At 57.7% G+C, this 9,718-nt stretch overlaps 1 long non-coding RNA gene across 1 annotated transcript; it reads left to right on the top strand.

Annotated features, from left to right (window-relative positions):
* Positions 1-1,304: 1,304 nt before the first annotated feature.
* LOC111092152 lies at positions 1,305-3,669 on the top strand. Its single transcript, XR_005378107.1, has 3 exons — positions 1,305-2,035; positions 2,279-2,480; positions 3,305-3,669. It is a non-coding gene; the product is annotated as an uncharacterized LOC111092152 (long non-coding RNA).
* The last annotated feature ends 6,049 nt before the right edge of the window (positions 3,670-9,718 follow it).

Raw genomic sequence — 9,718 nt, 5'->3', positions numbered from 1 at the left:
TTACTCTTTGGTTAAAGATTTTATCGAGCTAGAAAGTACCATGACATTCGCCCATTTAAAGTGTTACAGTCCAGTGGCGTTTAGCATAGCACTGGAGCTGTGCCGCCATCACCATATAATTCGGCATCATTTCATCCCCACCCCAAAACCCCTACACTCTAGTAGTCACTCCACACTCCCCTCTCCCCTGAGCTCCAGGCAACTGCTGTGGGTTTACTGGTCCTAGAAATCTCACCCCAATGAAACCCTGTGCTATATGGTCTCAGGTGACTGGCTTCTTTCCCTTGCACACATTAGGATGTTCTCAAGGCTTGTCCACATTGCAGAGTTGGTCAATCCTTCCTTCCTTATGGCTGGATAACGTTCCACCGAGTGTGCGTACTCAGCTGATGGGCGTTTGGGCGGTTTCTCCTTTTCAGTTACTAGGACCACGGCTGCCGTGAACGTTCCTGTACAGGTTCTTGTGTGGACGTCCGTTTTTATTTCCCCCGGGCATACACCTGGGAGTAGAATTGCTTGGTCATAGGGTAATTTTGTATTTAACATGGTGAGAAACTGCCAGACTGTCTTCCAAAGTGGCGGCACCACCTTACGTTCCCACAGCAACGTGTGAGGTGGACCGGCCGCCCTGGACCTATCTGGGGATGGGGTGTTGTGTCTCAGCGAGGATGGTCCTTTCCCTGCTCGGGAGTGCCTTGGCACCAAGTGTCCAGCAGTTGCCCAAGGGGGAACTGCCCGGCCCGTCGTGCGGCTCAGGGGACGCGGCGCGCAGCCCACGGACCCCGAGCTGCTGCTGCGAGTCCACAGGCCCATGTTCCCTCCGCTGCCCTGATACTTGCCGGCCACGCGTTCTAGGTTCTGGGCAGAGGTCAGGCCCGGACGGCACGTTCCTGGAGATGGGCCCTCGACGGGAAAGTCGTGGCAGTTGAGGTTCGCAGTGTCGGTGTCAAGTGGGCAGCGACGCTCCAGCGTGGGATTTACAGACAGGACGCTGCGGCCCAGGCCCGTGAGGACGTGCCCAGCAGCCGCGGAGCCGGAGCGCCAGCCCACGCTGCGGGGTGAGTGGCCGAGCCCTCCCTCTGCCCCGTGTGGCCGCACCGCCCCGGCCTGCGGGCCCCGCTGAAGCAGGTGCCCGGGATAGTGTGATCACCGGGGGCAGCTCGCGTGGGCCGGCAGCCACTGTGCGTGGCCAAGTCTGCCCCCCGGCGGGAGCTGCGGGGGGGGGGGGTAGGGAGCTGTGGGGGAGCCCCCCGCGGGGCAGAGAGGGCCAGGCGCTGGTGCCACTGCCTCCGCCACCTCACGGCTCTCAGCAAAGTCTGAGTCACAGCCTCAGCCTCCCTCACAGTTGGGCTCTGTGGTCACAGGTCATCTCCCCTGCATCAGGGGCCTCGTCCCGGGCTCCCCAGCCACTCTTCCCGGGGGGACCCCAAGTATCACAGCCACTGTTGGGGCTCAGCAGGGGCTCATCCCTCCCCTCCTCCCCTCTGCTCTTACCCTCTGCTGTCACCTCTGCAGGCCTGGGGGGTGGTCCTGGGGGTGTGACCCCATCCTCATTCCGGAGGAGCTGAGCCCTGGTCACCGTCTTCTCAGGCCGGGTGGTGGCACCGTGCGGGCATATCACAGGCCTGGGGGGGCACCACAGCGCCAGAGGGCCCTGAATTCCACACGTGTCCCCCCAGCCAGCAGCCCCACGTCCTCTTGCCAACTGGGCCATGACTCCTCCTCCTGACTGGGCTCTAGGGGCTCCAAATGTCAGGGAGGACTTTGATTTGCTGTCCCACTGCCTGGATGTTCTTCCTCCGGGCATCTTACGGCCCAGCCCTCCTGTCTTCTCTGTTCTGATGTCATCCAATCCGACAGGCCGTCTGCCGCCACCAGCCACCCTGTGGAAGGGGCAAAGCAGCCCCGGCATACCCCGCACCCCCTAACCTGTGTGCTTCGGCTCTGCCCCCCAGCACCCCCAGGATGCCAGCTCCAGCTCTGGAGGACAGCCTTGGCCCCCAGCACCTACAGTCGGTGTGAACTCCTGGTCCAGGTGTGCTGGGCAATCTACCGCCAGGGCCCCTGCTCAAGGTCACCTTGGCTGGTGGAAGGGACGGCAAGGTCCCTGGTCCTGCCCACCACCGTCCTAATTGTCCAGGCCCAGGGCTCCCAGGCTCCCGGGTGGGGAGGGTGTGGGGACGGCAGGGTTTGGACAGCGTGTTTCCTGGGTGAGAGGGACAGCTGTTGCTCCAGACTGTTTTTCAGAAATTATTATAAGTAAGTTTTTCTTTTACAGATAAATACATAGAAAGTCAGGAAGATTCAGCAGCTTGTCAAGAACACATGGCTTTAAGTGCCCTGGGCATTGCTGTGACCTGTACTATCAGACCCAACGTGTTTAAGGGGAGCTAGAAATCTGGATTTTATGAGAAATCTGAGTTTATCTGTTGGCACCTCATTCAATCGTCCTATGACGCTGTGCCAGGATCCTTCCTGAGGTGAGGAGGGGATGGTGGGTGCTCTGGGCCCCTTCACCACAACCCCCAGGTTTCAGCTCTTGGCTCAGACATGCATGGCTTTTCTTCTTCCTCTTTTGCAGGCAGGCATTTGGGTGACTTTTTTTTTTAAGTAGGCTCCACGCCCAGCATGGAGCCCAACATGGGGCTTGCACTCCTGACCCTGAGATCATGACCTGAGCCAAGGTCAAGAGTCACAGGCTTACCCGACTGAGCCCCCCAGGTGCCCCCAGGTGACATTTCTTGATGTTTCCAGACTTTGTCCCCTCTGGCCAGTGCTTCTGCTGAGTGATCGGAGGTACTGATGGTGGCAGTAGGAGATGAGAAATAGCGATAGTACGATCTCCTCCCAAAAATGCCTTTCAGACAAACCCAAACGTAAGGGGGTGACTTCCAATCCAACCCAGCTTAGGGAGCTAAGGTCCCAGGGAAGGACCACAGTGGGACTCTGTGCCATCTCCTCTCCCTCAGCTGGAAGACAGGTGCTGGGGTGGCCCTGACGTTCAGACCAGGGAAAACCAGAGAGGCTCCAAATCCAGGAGGCCAGGTGCTCTGAGGGTGGGGCACGGAGTGGGGGTGAGGACGGGAACAGCAGTTACGAGACTTTTAAAGGAGCGGTTAGGCTCCAGACACACAGGCTGGCGGAGGCTGGAGGCCTCAGGCTCACTCTTAGGGGTGCAGGCCAGGAGGCTCTGGCCTCAGGGGCCCCAGCCCAGCCCCATGCACGCCAGCCCGGGAGGATCAGGGAGACGGCACCCGGGCACCTCTGGAGAGACGACCTTGACTGTGACTCTGCTAATTCCCAGAATGCTATCAGCCGGGCTCGTCTGCCTCGTGGGAAACCTGGGGGTTCTGCAGAATTGGCCTAGCTTCCCAACACATCCTGCCACGTGCCTGGACCCTGCTGCTTCACCTCAGTGCTCCAGCCTCACCCCATCCAGGCACGCTGCTCCCATCAGCACTGCATGCCTCTCAGGAAGGTCCTGCAGGGTACCTACCAAAATAAAGAAGCCCAAAGGAGACAGTTGGGAAGAGCAAAAGATAGTAGAAAAGAGAACAAAATCTCGGGCAGCCTGAGTGGCTCAGCGATTTTGCATCTGCCTTCGGCTCAGGTCATGGTCCGGGGGTCACAGGATTTAGTCCCACGTCAGGCTACCCACAGGGAGCCTGCTTCTCCCTCTGCCTGTGTCTCTGCTTCTCTCTCTCTGTGTCTCTCATGAATAAATGAATAAAATCTTTAGGAAAAAAGGAGAACAAAATCTCTCAGAGCGATAAGTGAAAATATCACACCCAGGACCTAAGAACAAGATACTGTAAAAAAAGAAACAGGCAGAGACTAAGGAAGAGCTCTTTTTTTAAAATTAAGAAAGAAAAAAAAAACAGCAAGGGCAAAAATGCAAAGATAAAGGTGCCACGGGGCTCCTGGGTGGCCTAGTCAGTTAGCTGTCTAGCTCTTGCTTGTGATCCCTGGGTCGCAGGATGGAGCCCCACGTCAGGCCCCATGCTCAGCAAGGAGTCTGTCTGCTCGAGATTCTCTCTTCCTCTCCTCTGCCCCTCCTGCTCGTGCTCTCTCTCTCTCTCCAATGAATAAATAAATATTTTTTTTAAAGTCCCATAAATTAGAAAGAAATGAAATGAAAAATACAAGAGAAAGCATAAAATTAGACCACTGGTTTAGACACAGTCTGACGTGCAGTTAGTGAGTTAGGAAAATACAGAAGGGAGAGCGCCACCAAGCAAATCATCTGCCAGAAAATGTTCCTAAACAGGAGGATGTGAGGCTCCAGGCTGAGGGAGTGAAAACCCACCCCAGGCACAGTGTCATGAAATTTCCAGAACCAGGGGGTATAAAGCTGACTCTTAAAGCGTCCAGAGAGCGGGCCGGGTCCTGTGTGAAGAGCCAGGGATCTGACTGGCAGCCACACAAGGATGCAGGTGACAGCAGCATGGCCTTCGATGTTCTAGGGATGCTGCTCTTTGTCCCAGAAGCTCTGTGTGGTGCATCTCCCAAGAGGGCCACATAAAGCCACCTCAGGTGACTAGGGCCCTGAGCACCTGCTGGAGGATGCTCAGAGAGTGGGCAGGGGACCCCGGGGGAGGGATACACCTGAGAGGTGCAGGGATGCAGGGAAGCCAAGCATGTGGAAACTTCACTGCCACCAGGAGCGCTGGGGGATGGGGTCCCCAGGCCTTGGAGCACAGGGACACATACCCTCGGCTGGCCAGTGGAGGAAACAGGGGGCAGAGGGCCCTGGGAAGGGGCAGGCCCCCACATTCGTGTGCAAGCTCAGTAAGTAAACACTGGGAGGTTGCTAAAGGCAGGCTGGAGACGGGGTCCTGCTGGGGCAGGAAGACGCTGCAGGGGGGAGCTGTGCTTCCTTAAACCCCACTTTGTTCCAGATTCTGGAAGAATTGGGAGGATGTGCCCCGGCCTGCCTGCACTGTGCCCCGGTGCAGGACAGCACCCCGTGTGTCTGAACGAGGGCAGTGCTGACAGGGCGTCCGGGGGCGGGCAGGCTATGCCGTCCAGACAGGACAGGAGGTGAGGACGGCCCGCACGACGCCGTCACAGCCGGCGGCCCCGGGCCCTCAGACCACCAACCACGGAGCCACTCCCTGAGTGCTGGCCCGAGGAACCCCGGTCACCCATGCGCTTATGCCCCAGGCATCCCCTGAGCGCCTTCCACTTCCCAGGCGAGACCCTTGCTGGGGGCTGGGGTGCAGCCGGCATGGAAACAGGACCCACGCCGGGTCACCAGCTGCGGCAGGCACAGGCCTAGCTCTGTCCTTGCTGATGGGACGTTCTCACTCTCCTGACAGGAGGACGGAGGAGCTCCCAGTCGGCCTGGGGGAGCCCCAGCCCCACACACTGCAGGGTTGTGTGTCCTCAGGCGCCTTGTCCTTGGCCGTGCCACTGATGACATTTGCACAGCCGTCCCACACAGCCTCCTCTTCTCTTTGCTCGTGTGCCTCCTCCCCTGTGGATCAGGCCCGGCTGGCCCGCCTTCCCCACGCCCTGGCCCTTGCACGCCCTTTGAAGGACACAGAGCTGAGAAACCTGAACCCCAGGGCCAGCCTGAGGCCATACAGCAGGAGGGGACCAAGGAAGGACCAAAGCCATTCTGGGTAACCATCACCTGCCCGACCCTGTGTCTGCACCACTAGCCAGTGAGACGTGGAGGAAACCGGCCCAGCACGGGTAATACCCAGTGCCCAGCTGCCCTGCCTTTGCAGGATCAGAGCTCCCTGCTGGGCAGTCACCTCGCCCTGCCTAACTAGGCCTGCTCCCAGGACACTGCCTCCAGGAAGCCTCCCTGGCCCCCTTTCCAAAGCAGCACTTCTGTATCACCCTGCTGACTGTTCTTGTGCCACTCAGGCACTGCTTCCTGATTCATGGCCTCCCGTATTTCCAGTCACCCTCTCCTGCCAGCACGTGTCCCCAGAGCCTAGCACAGGTCAGGCCCACAGTGATGGCCAAGAGGCATCTGCCAAGCAATCAAGGACCTCAATCCCCTCCCCACGTTGTCGAAGGAGATGCCCATGTGTGGGTGGAGCCCCTGCCCGGAGTCTGTCCTTGGACCCATTTCCCTCTTCCCCCCATCGGCCTCGGAAGCCCCTGGTGGTCCCTGCCCCAGGCCTTGGGGGGAGGGTCAACGGTGGGGGGAGCTCGGGCACGGAGCGGGAAAGCCCCGGGAGGGGCGTGCGTGCCTGTGTGTGAACAGTTGGTATTCCCAGGAGGAGCGTGTTTCCGCCACTACGGTCCAGCGCGGAATGTTGGGAGCGGCCTCCTTGGCCGTGGCCCCACCACCTGAGGAGCGGCTACACAGGCGGTGCACATTCGGCCCGGGAACCGTGGCCAGAACCACCTGCAGGCTTGGGGGGCACACAGGCCTCACCTCCTGCCCAGGGAAGGGGGCCCGACAAAACTAGACCCGGCATCGCCATTGGAGCCCAAGGTTCCCCTCCGAGGGGTGTGTGCCCAGGGGAGAGGACGACCTGTGTCCACGCCAGGCCCCGCGCATGAACGGGCAACACTGTTCCCCAAAGGAAAAGGAGCCAACGTCTGTGGGCGGCTGAGTGGGCTCCCCGGGTGCGGCCCGTCCACCCCGCCGAGTATCACTGGGTCCCTGCACGCGGGGTGGGCTCAGGTGCTCCCTCCCCGGCGTGGGTGGGAGCCCTGAAGACGCGGAACAGAGGGGCCTATACATAAGGACTCACGTCGTTTGATCCCATTATGGGAAAATCCAGAGACAGAGACACAGAAAGTGGCCTCATGGTTGCCAGACACCAGGGAGCCAGAGGGGAAAGGACCGACTGTTCCAAGTCTCCTTTTGGGGTCATGGAATGTTCTGGAACTCGACAGAGCAGGCAGCTGCAGAGCAGCATGAATGTACCCAACACCACTAAGTTGCACGCTTTAATACAGCCGCGATGGCGCATTTTATCACAAAACAAAAACTAACCCTCTAGGAAAATAAAACATTGGGAAAAAAGAGAGCAGTTGCTCTGACGCGAAGTCCCACGCCCGGCGACGGGCATTGGCGGTGTTGGAAGCCAGGGGTGGGCCCCCTCGGGGCAGTGAGCAGGAGGGGCTCCCAGGGTCCCGGGGATGCAGGGCACGTTCTGTGTCTCCTCCGCTGTTGGTGGCACGAGTGTGTTCAGTTTGAGGAACCTCACGGGGTTGTGCGCTTCTCAACGCGTGTGTTTTACAGGAGGAAGTTGAAAGATGCAAAACCACACCACGCTTCTTTTTTTTAATTATAAAAGGTAATGCGTTCATTGAAAAAAAATTGAAAATTGCAGAAAAAGCATTAAGAGAGAGGCAACCCCGTTGGCGCGGCGTTTGCGGTCGGCCCGCGCCTTCCCGGCCTCTGCCTCCCCAGCCGTGTCCTGGGAGCCTGGGCCCGGGCGGTGGGTGGCGGCCGGCACCTGACAACGCCCGCTCTGCTCGCTTTCTGGAGGATAAAGTGCCCTTGGTCCTGGCGACCCCGAGGTCAGAGCTTGAGGTGGGCATTCCCGCAAGGTCTCCAGGTCCTCTGACGTCTCAAATGTGCTTTGGTTCCTTCTCGCACAAACCAGGCTCACCACGGAGGGTCGGGGGGGGGGCTGTAGGGTTCATAATGAGGCCGCGCACCCCATCCGCTGCCGAGCTGGGCCTCCATCTGCTGAGATCTGGAGAGAGCATGTGCGTGTCCGGGGCAGGCTGTTAACTTTGCGGTGTCTGAGTCGCATGGCCCGCTTGGATAGAACGGGAATGTCAAAATGCACATTGGCATGGATTTGGGGAAAGCCACTAATGTGTGACACAAGCCTTCCTCCCCTAAAGAGGAGACTCGCCGGCCTGTGACTTACTTCCCACCTCACACTGCGGACACGTGCTGCTCACTTGGGCTTCCCAAGAGAAGAGCAACTGGCTCATTCCAATCACTCCCTAATTGTAGGAATCCAGGGGGAAAAGATTACAAGTGGGGGCATCTTTTGTGTTGGAGCAGTGAGTCTTAACAACCCCAGTGGATGGAGGGATCATCGCCACCGGCTTCTCAGAAGGCAGGCAGCTGGGTCTCTCCAAATCCCGCGGACAGAACTCCCAGAGCGAGGCGGGGAGCACCTGAGGGCACACCTGCGCAGGTGTATGCACCACATGGGTCTGGTGTGTTTCTGTCTTACATTTTAAATGCTAAATGTCTCATGTGCTCACCATCCAACCTAAGAAGTAGAGTTCATGTATTTTTATTTTTAAAAAGGTTTATTTATTGGATCCCTGGGTGGCGCAGCGGTTTAGCGCCTGCCTTTGGCCCAGGGCGTGATCCTGGAGACCCGGGATCGAATCCCACATTGGGCTCCCGGTGCATGGAGCCTGCTTCTCTCTCTGCCTGTGTCTCTGCCTCTCTCTCTCTCTGTGACTATCATAAGTAAAAAAAAAAAAATTAAAAAAAGTTTATTTATTTATTCATGAGACACACACAGAGAGGCAGAGACACAGGCAGAGAGAGAAGCAGGGTCCCTGCAGAGAGCACGATGCGGGACTCGATCTCGGGACCCCGGGATCACGCTCTGGGCTCAACCACTGAGCCAGCCAGGTGCCCTTTCAGAAGTAGAGTTTGACCAGCGCCCCCGAGTGCCGGTTACCAGACACCGCTAATGGTGTCCTTCTATGGAGAGACGTTTGCTCAGTCCACTTCCACCCCTGCCTTGCTCGGCTCCTGCCCCTGAGTCTGGGTGTCTTTGGTTTTGGTTTCCCAGGGGAGGGGGTGGGGTTGCCTGGCTGCGTGGGATGGGGTGGCAACCCAGGGTCAGCCTGCCCCGGACACTTTCAAACGGTGCCCAGTTTCCAGCACCGGGTGTCTTCTTGGTCTGTACACCAAGGAATTTGGCAAATATCACAAATCAAGGCTCCCCCATCCACTTAGGAAGACGGTTATGAAACATTCACCCACACCTGGATAGTTGACCCCTGGCTTCTAGGACTTCACAGTTTAGTTGAAGGGGTAAAACCTACAAGTATAAAATAACGTAAGGGGACACCTGGGTGGCTCAGATGGTTAAGTCTCTGCTTTTGGCTCAGGTCGTGATCCCGGGGTTCTGAGATCGAGCCCCGCCTCTGGCTCCCTTCTCTGCTGAGGAGTCTGCTTCTCCCCTCCCCCGCTCTCTCTCTCATATAAGTGAATAACATAAGAATGTTGACAAGACCACTTCTGGGAATACACCCCAAAGAACCAGAACAGGGTCTCAAGGGGAGCGTGCCCAAGTTCACAGCAGCCCAGGGGTCTGTGTGGAAGAACCCCAGGCACCCGCTGATGGATGAGTGGATAAACAGCGCGTGGGCCATCGTACGCTGGAGCATATTCAGCCTTCGAAAGGAAGGGCTTTGTTACACCTGCCGTAACAGGGGTGGACCTTGAAGACGTTGTGCCAGTGGAATAAGCCGGTCACAGAAAAGACACATACTGCGGGAGTCCCCTCTATCAGAGACCTAGAGGAGTCCGTCAGGCAGACGGGAGGGAGAGCGGTGGTTCCCAGGGACGGCGGGGAGGGAAACGGGGAGCCGTTTAATGGGTATAGGATTTCAGTTTGAAAAAGTGGAAACATTCTGAAGATCTGTCGCACAATGCAAATCATTCTTAACAGTACTGAGTCGTATACTTTAAAGTGTGAAGATGATAAATTTTATGGTGTTTGTTGTTATTGTTTTAAGCAAAACCAGAAAAGACAAAAAAAAA

Source organism: Canis lupus, chromosome 24 (assembly GCF_011100685.1).
Source record: "Canis lupus familiaris isolate Mischka breed German Shepherd chromosome 24, alternate assembly UU_Cfam_GSD_1.0, whole genome shotgun sequence".
NCBI classification, from domain to species: domain Eukaryota; kingdom Metazoa; phylum Chordata; class Mammalia; order Carnivora; family Canidae; genus Canis; species Canis lupus.
Note: the sequence above shows the minus strand (reverse complement) of the source record. Positions and strands in the feature narration are given on the sequence as shown.